Source organism: Erythrolamprus reginae, chromosome 4 (assembly GCF_031021105.1).
Source record: "Erythrolamprus reginae isolate rEryReg1 chromosome 4, rEryReg1.hap1, whole genome shotgun sequence".
In the NCBI taxonomy this organism is placed as follows: domain Eukaryota; kingdom Metazoa; phylum Chordata; class Lepidosauria; order Squamata; family Dipsadidae; genus Erythrolamprus; species Erythrolamprus reginae.
The window spans coordinates 78,478,661-78,495,492 of NC_091953.1; the positions used below are offsets into that span (position 1 = coordinate 78,478,661).

The following is a 16,832-nucleotide window of genomic DNA, read 5'->3' on the forward strand; positions in this document are numbered from 1 at the left end:
CATCTGGCTAGAGTCCTTAGTCTGTTCAGCTTCAGCACACTATTTTATCGCCTGGTAAGACTTAAAAAAATCTTATTTGGAGCAAGCACACCAATGTGAAAAAAAGCCTGCAAAGACATGGCTGAAAAAACCTTCAGAGAGAATAGCAATGAAAAAGCCTGGAAGTGGGTAAGAGCTGGAAAAATCATTAGCACCTCATCAGGGCTGGAAAAAAACATTCTTCAGAGCAAGTAACAATGAAAAAAAGCCGGTGAAGACATAGGGCTGGGAAAAAACCTTCGTTGAAGAGATTAACAATGAAAAAGCTTGTAAGCTGGTAAAAGATGGGAAGATTATTAGCACCTCATTAGAGCTGGGGGGGGGAAGCTACATTCAGAGTATAAGACACATCCAAATTTCAGGCTCTTTTAGGGTGGAAAAAGTGCATCTTATACTCTGAAAAATACAGAAGTTTATCTATGTTAATTGGTCAGTCAGTCAGATACTTTATCTCACACTATTACAATCTTAATTGAATACAATTTGTAATGATTTTTATTTTCAAGAAAGAGGAAAATAATGACTACATAGAAAGGTAAGTAAGAATAAGGAGAATAATTTATGAATTAAAAGGTAAACGTGAGGCTGAAGCCATCCTTTGGAGTTAGAGACTTTGGCCTGCCACAATTAGAATAGTATCATGGGAATTGGGAGGGGTGGTTGCAGGAGAGAGAAAGTTACTAGCCACAGCAAATTCCTTCTTGAAAGTCCAAGTCATCCTTTGTTCAGTACCAGTGGAAATATGGAGGAGGTCTGTGGACTTGCTGGCAATCGGACTGGTACACATGATGAACTTGTGGGTATGGAAACGAGGGATGAAACTTAACCTGGGTGGGGTACTGTAGAGGAGAAGAGGGAGAGTAAATGTTCTGATAGATACAGGTTGCTCAAGATGCCTAATCAGCAAAGCAGTAGCGGAGAAGTTAAAAATCCAAACAAGACCTTTAGCCATCCCCATCCAATTTCAACAAGTGGATGGATCCCTCATAGGCAGGGATCCAGCTGCTGTCCTGAAGGAGTTAGTAGAATTGCAAATAGGCCGACAGTGTGAATTTCTTCGGTTCATAGTCTCAAAATGTCAGAAAGTTACATTAAGCCTGGCCTGGTTGAATAAATGGACCACCACCATCAGATGGGAGGATGGATACTGCAAGCTAAACCTCCACATTGGCCCCATAACTCCATCAGAGACCTGTGGGAGGGGGCCCTCTCTGCTGCTGTTGTGAAAGAGACCACACCCTTGGGCCTCCAGAAGGTGCCTCTTGAATACCGGGACGTGCAAGAGGTTTTTAGTGAAGAAGACTGCAATGAACTGTCCCCTCACAGACCAACAGACTGTGCAATAGAATTTGAGCCAGGGACAACTCTTCCAAAGCCCAGGATATGCTCCATGTCGCAAAAAGAATTGGATCACCTGAGAAAGTACATAGACACGAATCTGGAGAGGGGGTTTATTCAGTCTGCTGTTTTTTAAAGAGAAGATAGATGAGGGTTTGTGCTTAGTTGTCAATTTCAGGAATTTAAATTGCTTCTGCATGCAGAATACTTACTCCCCTCCATGAAGTATTACTCAACCACTGTCCAAGGGGAAAATATTTACCAAACTGGATTTGAGAGAGGCTCACTATCGCATAAAGATAAGGGAGGGAGATGAATGGAAGACTACTTTTAAGTGCCTATTGGGGAGTTTCCAGTTACGGGTCATGCCATCTGGGCTGAAGGGGGCTCCTGGAATATTTATGCAATATATAAATGAGGTATTGCACCTCTATCTTTACAAAGGCGTTCTCATTTATTTGGATGATATTCTCATATTTAGTGAAAAACTCCAGGACCACATCAAATTAGTGAGGCAAGTCTTTAAAAAGCTCTTTGCCGCCAAGTTCTATGCTAAACTTTCCAAGTGCGAATTCCACAAGATTTCAATAGACTACCTAAGGCAGTGATGGTGAACCTTTTTGAGACTGAGTGCCCAAACTGTAACCCAACACCCACATATTTATCTCCAAGTGCCAATAGGGCAAGTTACCATATTTTTCACATTATAAGACACACCAAGATTGTGAAGAGGCAGGTAATAAAAAAGTTTTGGTCTTCCCTGCCCCACCCCCAGAGCACTTTACATGCCTTTCAATCCCTCTGCACACCCCACCTTTCGCAAAAATGGGTGCAAAACAAGCCAATTTTTGCAAAAAATGGACCTCTGCAGAGTGCTTCTGAGGGCTCGGGGAAGGCACAAACACCATAGGTTTCCCATCACGGGGCTAGAGGATGAGCTTAACAGAGAACAGTTGATGAAAGGGGTTTGCCTACCATCTAATTTTTCTGATGCAAAGTGATAAAAAGGCTGCCAGTTGTACTAAACCCTTTTCATTGCCAATTTTAGAGAATGTCCTATAAGTAAATTTGGGCCTATGTTGCAGCCTAACGAGCAGGTATACATTGGCTTGAAAGTCATTGGTCCAACAGAAATTGCTGAACTTCAACTCCCTCCTGCCCAAGCTAGTTAATGGCAAGTTGGGGACCGATCCTGATCTGGAGGATTGGGTGAAAGAGGGCAATGTCTAGTGGTCCGCAGGATATCACAAAATCCTGCTGGTAGCCAGTCCCCTGACTTACAGCTGTCCAGAGGTGGCATATCACCAGTGGACTTGGGGGGGGCAATGCAGCAGCAGAGAGGCTCTAAAAGCATTAAGTATTCCAGCTGGATGAAATTATTTTCTTTTTGGTTTAAATCTTATTTTGGGAAGAAGAAAATATAATTAAAGTTGCTATTATTCATTTCCCCCCCAAGATTCTGCAAAAATAAAGAGACAGGGATTCCAGAACTAGCAATTTCCAGTTTAGCAGTGGGAAAAGCACTGTCGAATGGCGTCTCTTTCTGTTTTTTGTGTATTGGAGTGCCTGTGAGTGGCTGGCTAAACAGACAAAGACTGCTTAAGATTTTGGACTAAGAACTTATTTTTATGATTTTATTTCCCTCTAATTTTTTTGACATCCTATCCATCTCTGCACAGTCTAGCATTTTTTTTATTATTGTACTTTCTTCTGGTGTTTTATCTGTTTTCCAATGCTGGGCATAAACTATCCTAGCTGCTGTTAGTATGTGAATGGCTAAGTATCTTATTTCTTTTTTCATTTTTTAATTGAAAATGCCTAATAAATATAATTCTGGTTTTTTTTCCAAATTCTTCCTTTGTTTTTTCTTCCAGCCAATCTGTTATCTTATTCCAGTAGTTTTTTGCCTGTAAACAGGTCCACCATTGATGATAGAATGTGCCTTTTTCTTTTTTGCACTTACAGCATAATGGCGAAACTTTTGGAAACATTTTTGAAAGTTTTTCCGGCGATAAATGCCAGCTGTAAAATATTTTTAGTTTATTTTCTTGAATGCAGTCAATTTTGTCATCTTCTTTTACTATTTCCACTTCTGTTTCATACCGAATCAGATATTTATATATTTTGCCAATTAATTTTTCATCATCTTTTAGGAGTGTCCTATCCAAATCGCCTCTTCCCGCTTGGAAACCATATTCCCTTTTATTCTTTTGGTATGCGTCTTTTAATTGTAAATATGTCCACCAATCTATAATTTTGCCATTTTGTTCTAATTCTTCCTTTGTTGTTATATTTGTTTGTTGATCCAGTAGTTCTTTGTATCTAAATTGTATTTTGAGGTCTAATTAAACTTGGATGGTATGTTAGTTCTATTGGCGAGACCCACTCTGATATCTTGGTATATTGTTATTTTTTAATTTTCTTCCATGTTTGGATAAGAGAATTTCTTAAGATATGCTTTTTAAAATATTTATGTGTTTTATCTCTTTCATAGCAGAGACAGGCATGCCAGCCTAATAATAGATCATGACCTTCTATGGTTTATTCTCCAACATAATCCATTCTTTGATCCACATTAATGATGTTGCATAATAATATAATTTAAAATTTGGTAATCCCAAGCCTCCTCTTTCTTTCGCATCTTGTAGTGCCTTTAATTTAACTCTCGTTTTTTTACCTAACCATATATAATTTAATACTATTTTGCTCGAGTTCTTTAAATAAATTTTTGCCTGGATTTATAGGGATTGTTTGAAATAGGAATAGAATCATGGGTAGGACACTCATTTTTATTGAATTAATTCTTCCTACTAATGAAAGTTGTAAATTTCTCCAATTTTTTAAGTCCACTTTAATTTGATTCATGAATCTTATGTAATTATCTTCTTTTAATGTCGCCATTTTAGCTGTCAGCCAAATTCCCAAATATTTAACTTTTTAAATTACTTGCATATTAGTGATCTGTTCCAAATGTTTTGTTTCTTTGTGCAGTTTTTAGTTACAATTTTTGGTTTTTGTTTATTTTTAATCCTGCTACTTTGCCAAAGTCTACTATTTCTTTAATCAATTTGGGAGCTGTTATCAGTGGTTCCTCAACTATAAATACAGATCGTCTGCAAAAGCTTGGACCCTGTAGGTTTCTTTCCTTATTCTTAGACCTTTTATTTCTTCATTTTTTCTTATTTTTACTAGTAATGTTTCCATTGTTAATATAAATAGAAGTGGAGAAATAGGACTTCCCTGCCTAACTCCTTTCAATTTCAAATTTTTCTGTCTGTTCACCGTTAATTATAATTCTGGTATTTTGTTTAGAATATATTGCATTTATTAATTTTATAAATTTTGGCCAAATTTCATCATTTCAAGCTGTGTTATCATAAATTTCCAATTGACATTATCGAAAGCCTTCTGAACATCAAGGCAAACCAGCGCCATCTGTTTCTCAGGATGTTCTTCATAGTATTCTAACGTGTCTATTATTATTCTCAAATTATCTCTAATTTGTCTCTTGGGGAGAAAACCATTTTGGTCTCAATGTATTAATTGATTCCAAAAAAATTTGATCCTTGTTGCGTAAATTGTAATAAATATTTTATACTCCGTGTTCAATAGAGATAAAGGTCTATAATTATGAATTTTTTCTTTTTCTGTTTATGTTTTGGGCATAAGTGTCCAGTCAACGAAGCAGTGGAAGTGATGTGCCGGTGCCTGGAGGCTGTTGGGGCCTGGATGGGTGTCAACAAACTCAAACTCAACCCAGACAAGACGGAGTGGCTGTGGGTCTTGCCTCCCAAGGACAATTCCATCTGTCCGTCCATTACCCTGGGGGGAAACTATTGACCCCCTCAGAGAGGGTCCGCAACTTGGGCGTCCTCCTCGATCCACAGCTGACATTGGAACATCATCTTTCGGCTGTGGCGAGGGGGGCGTTTACCCAGGTTCGCCTGGTTCACCAGTTGCGGCCCTATTTGGACAGGGAGTCACTGCTCACAGTCACTCATGCCCTCACAACCTCGAGGTTCGATTACTGCAACGCTCTCTACATGGGGCTACCCTTGAAAAATGTTCGGAAACTTCAGATCGTGCAGAATGCGGCCGCGAGAGCCATCGTGGGGCTTCCCAGATTCGCCCACGTTTCTGCAACACTCCGCGGCCTGCACTGGCTGCCGATCGGTTTCCGGTCACGATTCAAAGTGTTGGTAATGACCTTTAAAGCCCTACATGGCATTGGGCCAGAATACATCCGGAACCGCCTTCTAACGCACGAATCCCAGCAGCCGATAAGGTCCCACAGAGTTGGCCTTCTCTGGGTCCTGTCAACCAAACAATGTCGTTTGGCGGGCCCCAGGGGAAGAGCCTTCTCTGTGGCGGCCCCGGCCCTCTGGAACCAACGCCCCCCAGAGATTAGAACGCCCCCCCTTGTCTTTCACAAATTACTTAAGACCCACCTTTGTCGCCAGGCATGGGGGAGTTAAGTTACCCTTTCCCCCTAGGCTACTACAAGTTATGCATGGTATGTTTGTGTGTATGTTTGGGGTTTTGTTTTGTTTTTTATAATAAGGGTTTTTTAGTTGTTTTTATTAATTGGATTGTTCATGTTGTTTTACCACTGTTGTTAGCCGCCCCGAGTCTGCGGAGAGGGGCGGCATACAAATCCAATAAATAATAATAATAATAATAATAATAATAATAATAATAATAATAATAATTCTGACCATGTTTGGGGTATCTTTGTTTCTTGGGCTATCTGATTGTAAATTTCCAACATATTGTTTTCTAATATTTTTATTTCTTGTTTGTATAATTCAGCAAGTATACCATCTATACCAGTTGCTTTATTATTTTCCTGTTGTTTTATTGCTACCTGTAATTCAACTAAGGTAATTGGTCTATTTAATTCTTGTTGTTGCTCTTCCGTTAATATTTTCATATTTGATGATTCAATATATTTTTCTATTTCTTCCTTTTTTACTTCTTCATATGCATATAATTTCTTATAGTATTGTACTGCTATCCTTTTCTTTTCTTGTCATATTTTATGATACCTTGTTCATCTTCCAATCTGTCTATAATTTTCCTTTCTTTTTGTTTTCTTAATTTGTGAGCCAGCCATCTGCCTGGTTTATTAGCTTGTTTGAAATATACTTGCTTGGCTGTTCTAATTTCTCTTGAACTAATCGTTTTTTTCACATATATTGCTACTCCTTTTTTTTTTTTTATCAGCTAGAGATACATAGAGCGTCCCTAATTTTTTATCTTCTAGTAGGTCCACATTTTGTTTACATATATGCAATTCTTGCAAAGCAATCACGTCCATTTTTAATTTTTTTAATTTTGTAAATATGACTCTTCTTTTATTAGGGTTGCTAAGTCCATTTACATTTATTGATATTATTCCTATATCTTCCAACATTTATTGTTGGTAGTATCTCTGATTCCTTGTTTCTCTTAAATTTCTCTCCTGTTGTTCCTCCTTCCTGTCTCCTTCCTCCCTCCCTTAGTCTTCCTTTTTCTTCAAGTGATTCATCTTCCTCCTGATTTGTTGTTTCCAATTCCTCTTTACTACCCCTACTTTCTTTACTAACTTGTTCTTCACAAAGTAAGTCATTTTCTTCACAGAATAGTTTTGCTTCCTCTACTGTATTTATTCTGACTTTTCTTTCTTTCCACATTATCATCATTCCTTCCGGGAGAAGCCATCTAAACATTACACTCCTCTGAATTAGTTTTCTTGCCAGGAATTGGTATTGTTTTCTAATCTTGCGAATCTTACGTAGTATTTGTTTCAAGATTATTATTTCTTTTCTTCTATATGTTATCAATTGACTGCGAGACCATTTATATATTTTGTCTCTGGTTATTCGTCTGGCAAATTTGATATGCACTTCTAGCGGTAGGTGGTACCTTCTTGCGTAGTTCGTGTGTACGTGGTATAGTTCGTCTATTTCCAGTGCCATCTCTTGTTGGTCTTTCTGCAGAATTTTTGCTAGAATTTCAATCATTTTTTTCACCTAAGTTCTCATATTTGTCTTCAATTATATTTTGAAATCATAGACTGTATGAGGAGCGGTCTAATTCCAGTTGTGCAATAGCTTGTTCCATATTTTTAGTAGTCATCTCACTTTTTTCTTCCATCTTTTCTACCTTCTTTTCCACCTTTTCCACTTTGTCTTCTATTACCTTTATCTTTTGTTGATTTTCCTTTAATGTTTGTTGCATATCTATTATTCTTTCGTCAGTTCCCTTAACCTTATCTTTGAGTTCTCCCATCTCTGTTTTTAATTCTTCGTGTTGTTTTTTGGCTTCTTCTCTATTGTTTTCTAATGCTTTTGTCATTGAATCTTGAAGTTGTATCAGCATGTCTTGTATAGATTGCAGACTAGTTGCAGAGCTTGATTTATCATTTGTTAACATCGTATCTAGTGTCTTTTGATGTATTGGCGAATCTATGTTTTGTTTTTGGGTGGTCTTCATTGTTGTAGATGTACTGGTCATACTTAAAGATCTTCTTAAGTTTTCCCACACTATCATAAACTTTTCTTGATTTAACTAGTCAAAAATTTTACTTTATTTGTAAGAGTTTATCAATATTAAACAGTTTTATCAATTCTCTTAAACTTATCTACTTAATCTTTACGTATGACTTGGAAATATTTTCAATTTTAATATAGGAAAGAAAAAGGTAAGAAAGAGAGAGATAGAAAAGATGTAAAGCTACTATATTTAATTTATATTAACTTTATATAAATTTCCCTTTAAGTAACTAAATGTTTAATATCAATTACATACAATTAATTAATCTTAATAAGTAATCAATATACTATAAACAATCTTAACTTAATTCACTATTAATTTAATATTTATTATAATAGATATAATATATGCATTTATTTGTAGTATTTAACTTCTATACTTCTGATCTCCGTTCCTTGCTATGGATATTTGATCACTCTCTTTTGCAACTATAAATGCGCAAGGTACTAGATCTTCTTTATTTATTTACTTGTAATCAGTTTACTGGATTTGTGAAAGGAAGGAAAATCTTTGAACCAATAAGAAACGTGATTAATGTTCTACATCATGCTACCAGTACCAAAAGGAAATTAAGCATTTTAAAATTAGACGTTTATAAGGCCTTTGATAAAGTTAATCATGAATACCTATTTCAACTATGTAAAGATTTAAATATGGGAAATAAATTTTGTAAAGTTATAGAAACAATATATAAGGATAATGTAGCTCAAATTAGAGTAAATAACAATAGAACAGAAATTATTAAAATTCAAAATGGAACTAAACAGGGATGCCCATTATCCCCAATGCTATTTGCATTAGCAATTGAGACCTTAGCAAATAAAATTAGAAATGATAAGGAATGGAGAGGCTATCAAATAGGGGAACTTGAATTGAAATTAAACTTATTTGCAGATGATGCTATAGTAATGTCTGAAACCCCAATTGAAATGATGAAAAAAATAATGATATTACTTCAAGAATTTAAAGATCAATCTGGGCTTAAGGTTAACATAGAAAAGTCAGAGATAATATGCTTAAATACTGGCCCTAAAGAGCAAATTGAAATTCAAAAAATTTCAGGATTGAAACTAGGTTGTAAAAAAATGAAATATTTGGGAATTTGGTTATTTAAAAATCCATCCAAAATAACAACGGCCAATTATAACTTAATATGGAAAAAAATCCAGAAGCAGATCAAAAATTGGAAGGGAAAAAATTTAGGAAGAATGGCTAAGATAAGGGCCCTTAAGATGATGATAATACCAAAGATGATGTATTTGTTTCAAGTTTTACCGGGCAGTTTTCCTGAGGCAAAATTAAGAGAATGGGATAATAGACTAAACTTTTGGATTGAAGGAGAGAAAAAATCTAGAATAAGGAAGCATTGGCAGTATGCACAAGAAAAAGGAGGAGGTTGGGGAAGCCCATCTCTAGTAATATATAGAAATGCATTTCAAATTGAAAGGTTAATCGAGCTACAGCTATGGGGGGAAAAGAAATGGGTAGAATTAGAAAGAGAAATTAATAATATAAATAATAAAGAATTATTATTTAAAAATTGGAATAGAATTGAAATCAGTACCCTAAGTGATTCTTTTAAAGCATGTTTAGAAATATGGCTTAAATGGCAGAGGACAAGTGGAATAAAGTTATCCAAGCTATCAACGTTGCATGCACTGAATATAGGGGATGAGGCTAATTTAATTAGAATCATTAAAATATTAAATAGTAAAGGGGTAATGAGAATGGAACAGCTATATGAGAAAGATGGAAGAGTTAGTAGAACTAGATTGGAATGGCTGATCGGTAAACAGCAATGGTTGCAGATTAATGCAATATGTACATGTTTAAATAAAAGGGAGAATAAAGAAGCCTTCTTACGAGAAGAAAATAACTTGGAAAAAATAATAAGGGTAAAGATAAATGAAAGTAAAGGACAAGCCAGTAACATATATAGAATGCTATTGCAGAGGCAAGAAGAGGTAGTTAAAAGTCTAACAAGATGTTGGCAGGATGACTTAAAAATAGACGAAAGAGAAATGGAAGAAATAATAGTAAACATATATAAGATTAAAAACACGAGAGTTAAAGAGATGAGAAGAAAAATCCTACATAAGTGGTATTATACACCTGCACAACTTGCACACTACCAGGGGAAAGAGAAAGGTAAATGCTGGCATGGATGCCAGAAAAAAGGAATCTTTATGCACATGATCTGGGAATGTATAGAAATACAGAAATTTTGGAAGGTAGTCCAGAATGAAATTAATAAAATGTTAAATATTAATTGGATAATTACAAAAGAAACAGCAATCTTAATTAAATATAGGGAACTAGGAGAATCTAAAGAAATTAAAACTGTAGCATTGGAAAGTGCTCAAGCGGTGATAGTATTAGGATGGAAAGACTCTACAAAATGGACACTACAGAATTGGTATTGGTACATGGTGGATTACATACACTTTGAAATTATGGAAATAAGATTAAATAATTTTGATGAGAATAAACTAGAGAAGCTGATGGTGCGATGGAACAAGGTAAAAGATTATATGTTAAGTAGAATCTGTGATGTAAATACGAAAAATAAACTACAATCACTCTTTTAGTAAAAAAAAAGCGTTCAAGATAGAGCCAAGGATTAATAGATAGACAAATAATTCAAAAGTCTTTGAATCCTTCTATAGGGGTGGTGGGGGTGATGGGGGGTGTGTGTTGTTTGGTGATGGGCACATGCACTGTGCACTGTTATATGTTTGTTTTTTGTAAACTTATAAAATCAATAAAATTTATTTAAAAAAAAACCCTTGTAATCAGTTTACTTGTAATCAACAAAAAATAAAAGAGATAGAGGGCTAGATGACTAGCATGCAGGCTATTTTCAGCAAGCAATTTAGACTTCTTTCATCTTTCTGGATGCTTATTAACTGCAGTTCCTCTGTTCTCTCAACTTTTTTTCCCCGCCTTCAATATAAACAATTTTTTTTTAGAAAAATACCTGGGGTTACTTGATCTCTGTAAAGCTTTCAATAGTTTTTCTGATGTCTCTTATTTTCTCTGATCTACTTTCTGACACTCTTCGTCTTCCTGCTGTGTGGTCGCTGCTGCTTCGGCCGACTGCCAAAACGCCGGTTCTTTTCAGATGATGTTTTTGGGGTCTATTCCTCACCCCCCAGGGCAGTGGCGAGTTGCCCTGTGGGCTATGGATACTCCCCTTAAATGGTCGGGACCCTCCGAGCCCAATCGCACCGAAAAAACAGTATTCCAAAAGAAAAAAAGAAAGTGTACAACCGGAGCACCGCTCTTCCACCTCCTAGTGTCGCCACCGGAAGCCTCTCCATCTGGTTCTTTTTATATATATATTGACATTTTGCCTTATACTCTGCTGCAACCTAGTGGCTAGAAAAATTACATGGGAAAGAAGATTTGTTGTAATGTAGGAAAGTTTTTATATTTAACCTTGTAACTTTGAAACTCTTGATAATAAAGCCAGCTGCTGCATATCTACATAGCCTGGCTATCGCTACAAATTTGATAGTACCTTTATTCTTTTGTCTGGAGAACGTAGTTTGAAGAAACATAGAAACCTCTTTCTGTGACTTTATAAATAGAATATTGAAACCTATAGTTTTTATTATTATTATTATTATATTTAGATGTTATTTTTTTTATTTAGAGATGGAGTTTGCTTAGGAGAGTAACTTTTTAGCATTATAGTTATATTTATATAGCTATAGCTACATAATTATATTTATTTCTTTTTCCTTTTTTCTTGTTTTTTATTCAAATTTTTTATTTAAGTTTACATTTACATATTTATAAATTTTTAAATTTTGGGACAATCGCTGAATTTCTTAGCTTTTTTTAGTATATATATATATTTCTCTTTAAATACTTATTTTGGATTATTCAATTTTTAGATTATTTTAGGATCCAGTTTCATGGTGTAAATATAGAAGAACTGATAATGGAGAAGAAGAGGCAAGAGCGGACTTCTATAATTTTAGAAGTGGATAGCGCTGAATTTTACCTGCCATTTCAGAATATTCCAGAAGAAAAGGGGGAGAATTTGCAATAAATTTTAGGAGACATTTTGGCAGAACCGCTGGAAGGGAAACTTTTGACTGATATTGATGAAGCTTACAGAGTGAGCATGAGATATGCCATGACATACAATTTACCCAGAGAAGTTCATGTTAAATTTAGAAAAAAGACTTGTAGAAGAACCGTTGTACCTACCTGAACGGTCTTCTCAGTGCACTGGAAGGAGAGTCCAATATGGGTTATTCTCAATCCTATTGGTCGAGACTGAGTTTAAAATTAGCATAATATTAGGCACCGCCCCTTGCCTGCCCCCAGTGAGCTCAGTTTTAAAAACGACAGGTAATATAATCCAACACTATTTTATTGAACTAATATATATAACATTAACCAAACTCAAACGAACCCAGCTTCCCTGAAACAATCCAATGCTGGGTGGGTTTGGACTCTCCTTCCAGTGCACTGAGAAGACCGTTCAGGTAGGTACAACGGTTCTTCTCCATTGCATCTGGAAGGAGAGTCCAATATGGGATATACCCAAGTTCCAATTAAATGGGAGGGAGATTGTTAAGTCAGGGCAGCTGGAGAGGAACACACCCTCTGTAATACCCTTCTCCCAAAAGATGCCTCAGCTGAAGCATAGGCATCCAGTCTGTAATGTTTAGTGAATGTAGAAGGAGTCTTCCACGTCGCAGCCCGACAGATGTCCTCGATCGAGGCCTGAGTCCTCCAAGCTGCTGACGTGGCTGCACTGCGAGTAGAGTGCGCCGTGACCCCTTGAGGTGGATTCTGAGCTCTAGCCTTGTACGCCTCCCCTATGCAGTCCCGGATCCATCGGCTGATTGAACTGGGAGAGACGCCCAGACCCTTTTTTGGTTCTGCAAATGAAACAAACAATGACTCGGACCTTCTAAAGGCCTCGGTCCTTCTAATGTAGATCTTAACCGCTCGCCTAACATCTAGTTTGTGCCACCTAAGTTCTGTAGGGTGGCTCCCGTGCAAGCAAAAGTCCGGCAAAATTAGTTCTTGCTTCCTGTGGAAAAGCGAGTTGACCTTAGGAAGGAATGTCGGGTCTAAACGTAGAACTACCCTGTCCGGATAAAATATACAAAGGTCTGGTCTGATGGATAATGCAGACAAGTCCGATACACGTCTGGCTGAAGTGATCGCCACTAAAAAGGCCGTCTTGATGGAAAGGAAGTTGAGCTGAACGGATCTCAGAGGCTCAAAGGGAGGCCCAGTGAGGGCCTTCAACACCAGAGATAAGTCCCACGATGGAAACCTATGAAGAGGTGGGGGATGACTGTTAGAAGCTCCTTTACGAAAATCCCGTATCCAAGGGTGAATTGCCAAGGAGCGGAATTCCGGTAGCCGAATAATGGTTGCCAATGCAGCCACCTGTCTCCTAAGGGTGTTTGGAGACAGTCCCTTTTCAAGGCCTGATTGCAGAAATTCTAGGACAGTTAGTATTTGGGCTTGTCCCGGTTGTATGTCTTTTCCGTCGCAGAACTTACAAAAGGCCGACCACGTGGCCTGGTAAATCCTGGACGTGGATGGCCGGCGGGCGGCCTGCATTGTGGCAATGATACTGTCCGGTAAACAATGTTCCCTCAGTTTGCTCCTCTCAAATGCCAAACGGCTAATTGGAGCCATTGAGGGTCTGGGTGAAAGACTGACCCTTGACTGAGGGAGATTATTTTGTCCGGGATCCTCCAAGTTGGGGAGATCGACAGCGCTACTAAGTCCGAGAACCACGGGCGGCGTGGCCAATGTGGTGCAATAAGTAACACCTCCGCTTCCTCCAGTATAATCTTGTCTATCACTCTCTGGACCAAATTTGTCGGAGGGAAAGCGTACAACAGACCGCGCGGCCAGCTCGACCGTAGGGCGTCGACCTTCTCTGCCATGGGAGAGTGGAACCGAGAATAGAACCTGGGGAGCTGTGTATTGCTGTGAGTGGCGAACAAGTCCAACAGCGGTGTCCCGAATCGTCGTGTGATCTTGTGGAACAGCTGCGGGTCCAGCCTCCACTCTGTGGGGTCCAAGGTGGTTCGGCTGAGCCAATCGGCCTGGACGTTGTTGACGCCTGCTATGTGCTCCGCAGATAGAGAAGCCAGGTTGTACTCGGCCCAATTGAAGAGGGCCATGGTCTCCCTCATGAGGCGAGGTGACCTCGTGCCTCCCTGATGGTTGAGGTAAGCTTTTGTTGCCACATTGTCCGTTAGGACTAAGACGTGTTTTCCCTGAACCAAGGTCACAAAATGTTGGAGCGCCAAAAACACAGCCCTGAGCTCTAGGAGGTTGATGTTCACAGGGTTGAGGTCCTCCTTGGTCCAGAGTCCCTGAGCCACCTGGGGACCGATGTGTGCGCCCCAACCCGACAAACTTGCATCTGTAGTCATGACTAGTTGATCGGGAGCCTGGAAGGAACAGCCCTGGAACAGTGCTGGTGAAGTCCACCAGTCCAAGGAGGTCTTGACGCTCTGTGGTAGCCTGATCAGCCGGTTTGACTGGCTGAGTTTCGCCTTCTGGGCCGGCAGCAGAAATCCTTGTAATGGACGAATGTGGTGCCTGGCCCATGGCACAATCCCTATACAGGAGACCATGGTTCCCAGTACCCTGGACAAAAGGGCTAGGGATACCTTTGGTTGTCTCTGGATGGAAGCTATCAAGGCCAAGATATTGTCCAGTCTGTCTGGTGAAAGTGACACCATGCACGTAGTGGTGTCTATCACTGATCCCAGATGTAGAAGTCTTGTAGAAGGGATCAATTGGCTCTTGGGAACGTTGATGGTAAAGCCGTGTTCTTCCAAAAATGTCATCGTAAGGTGGAGGTCTCGGTGTGCCCCTGCCTGGGACTTGGACAACACGATGATGTCGTCCAAGTATGCCATCAGGCGGACGGACCGTGCACGGAGATGAGCTGTGAGCACATCGAGCAATTTTGTGAAGGTACGAGGAGCCGATGATAGGCCGAATGGCATGGCCCGGTATTGATAATGCATCCCTTCCACACAAAATCTTAGATACTTGCGATGTGGTGGAAATATCGGCACGTGTAAATAAGCTTCCTTCAGGTCTAAGGAAGTGAGAAAGTCCTGAGGGCGTACTGCCGCTAGAATAGTATGCAAGGTGTGCATCCTGAATCTTCGGTAAAGAATGAATTGATTTAATTGTTTCAGATTCAGAATTAAGCGACAGCCCCCGGATGCCTTGGGGACTATAAACACCATAGAGTAAAATCCCATGCCCTCTGTGTGTTTTGGCACAGGCTCTATGGCTTGAATCTGAAGGAGGTGACTTACTTCTTGAAGTAGTTCCTTCCGTTTGGTGGGATTCTTTGGTGTTGGACAGTGTAGGAATCGGTTGGGCGGGGGCTGAATGAATTCCAACCGCAGTCCTTGTGTCACTGTCGATAGAGCCCATTTGTCTGAGGAGGTGGCACGCCAGGAGGTGCTGAAAAGGAGTAATTTCCCTCCTACTGGCTGTGTCAAGGCAAAGTCATTTGGGGCGTTTGAAACCCCGCTGGTTGGAACCCCGAAATGGGCGTCTAGATGGTTGATAGCCTCTGGTCCGGTCATTCCTGTAGGCATTCTAGTTAAAATTGCCCTGAGAGAAGGACCTAAACGGTTGGTTTGACCGCGAGTTGTCCCATCGAAAGGACTGGCGGCGGTTGTACGGAGTCTGGCGACGATCTTGTCCCCTCTTGGACCTTGGAAGTATCTTCCGTTTGTCCTTGTCCTCTATGAGGACTTTTTCTAAGATGTCTCCAAAAAGCTGAGACCCCTGAAAAGGTGATGATGCCAGGCGCCATTTTGATTTTGTGTCAGCTTGCCAGCTGCGCAGCCATAGCAGTCGGCGTGATGCGAGGATGGCGGACATCCCTCTACCCGCGAACTTGGCAGCATGTAAGGTGGCATCAGCTGAAAATTCTGCTGCAGCCAACAACTTGCTGAGATCTTGGCGCATCCGACCTTCCTCTGGTCCTAAGCAAGACATCATATCCTCGATCCAGACGATGGAGGCTCTATTAAAAAAGGAAGCAGCCGCTGCTGCGCGAAACCCCCATCCGGCCATCATATGTGTCTTTCTCAGAAGCACCTTAGCCTTCTTGTCCTCCGGCTTCAAGTTGTCCCCCATCTCAGCCGGAACCAGAGCGTTGGAAACCAGTGTCACCACCGGTGAGTCTATTGGAGGGAATTGTAGGAGAGCCTCTACTTCGTCGTCAAACGTGTAGAACTTCCTCTCTATCACTGATGGTCCCTGGGCTGCCGCCGGGTACTGTCAGGGTCTCTTAATACTTTGGACAAAGATTTCAGATGCCGGAACATGGTCTGTTTCAGGCTTGGGCTCCTTCAACAGAGTAGCGGATCTGGATGGTACGGCCTGTGATGGTTGAGCCGGATCCTTTAACTCCATTGTTTGTTTAGCTTTATATAAAAGAGTCCTGAACGAGGACTGTTTAAACAGTCCTGCTACCCGCGGTTGTTCTGGAGGTGTCTCATCCTCTGACATATCATAGTCTTTGTCACTATCCTCCATTAATACTGGCTCTTCCATCACAGATCCCAAACCTGAAAGGGGCGGAGCAGACCAGAGATCCCGGGTTGTGGCTTGCCTTGTCTGTTGAGGCCCCTGTTGTGTGCCAACTGCTATGCCCTTTGTATAGGCATTAGTGAGTAACTCCTGAAAGGCCGGTGGCACATCTTGCCACATATCGGGGTGATCCCTGAGCCCCGCAGCTGTAGGTGTGAATGTAGCTGCTGGAACCACTTTGGCCTGAGGAGAGAAACCCCACACTGGTCTTTCTTGGCTCGCTGATCCCGGCCTACTTCTGTGAGGCAGAGCTGGGTGATCAGGGGACCAGTCCCTATCAACCCGAGCCTCTCTTGGGGTTGGCA

The 16,832-nt window shown here is 39.9% G+C and overlaps 1 protein-coding gene across 6 annotated transcripts in view; it reads right to left on the reverse strand.

Moving 5' to 3' along the window:
* The window catches only part of C4HXorf58 (chromosome 4 CXorf58 homolog), a 129,523-nt gene that overhangs the window by 67,818 nt on the left and 44,873 nt on the right, over nucleotides 1–16,832 (reverse strand). The window lies entirely within an intron of this gene.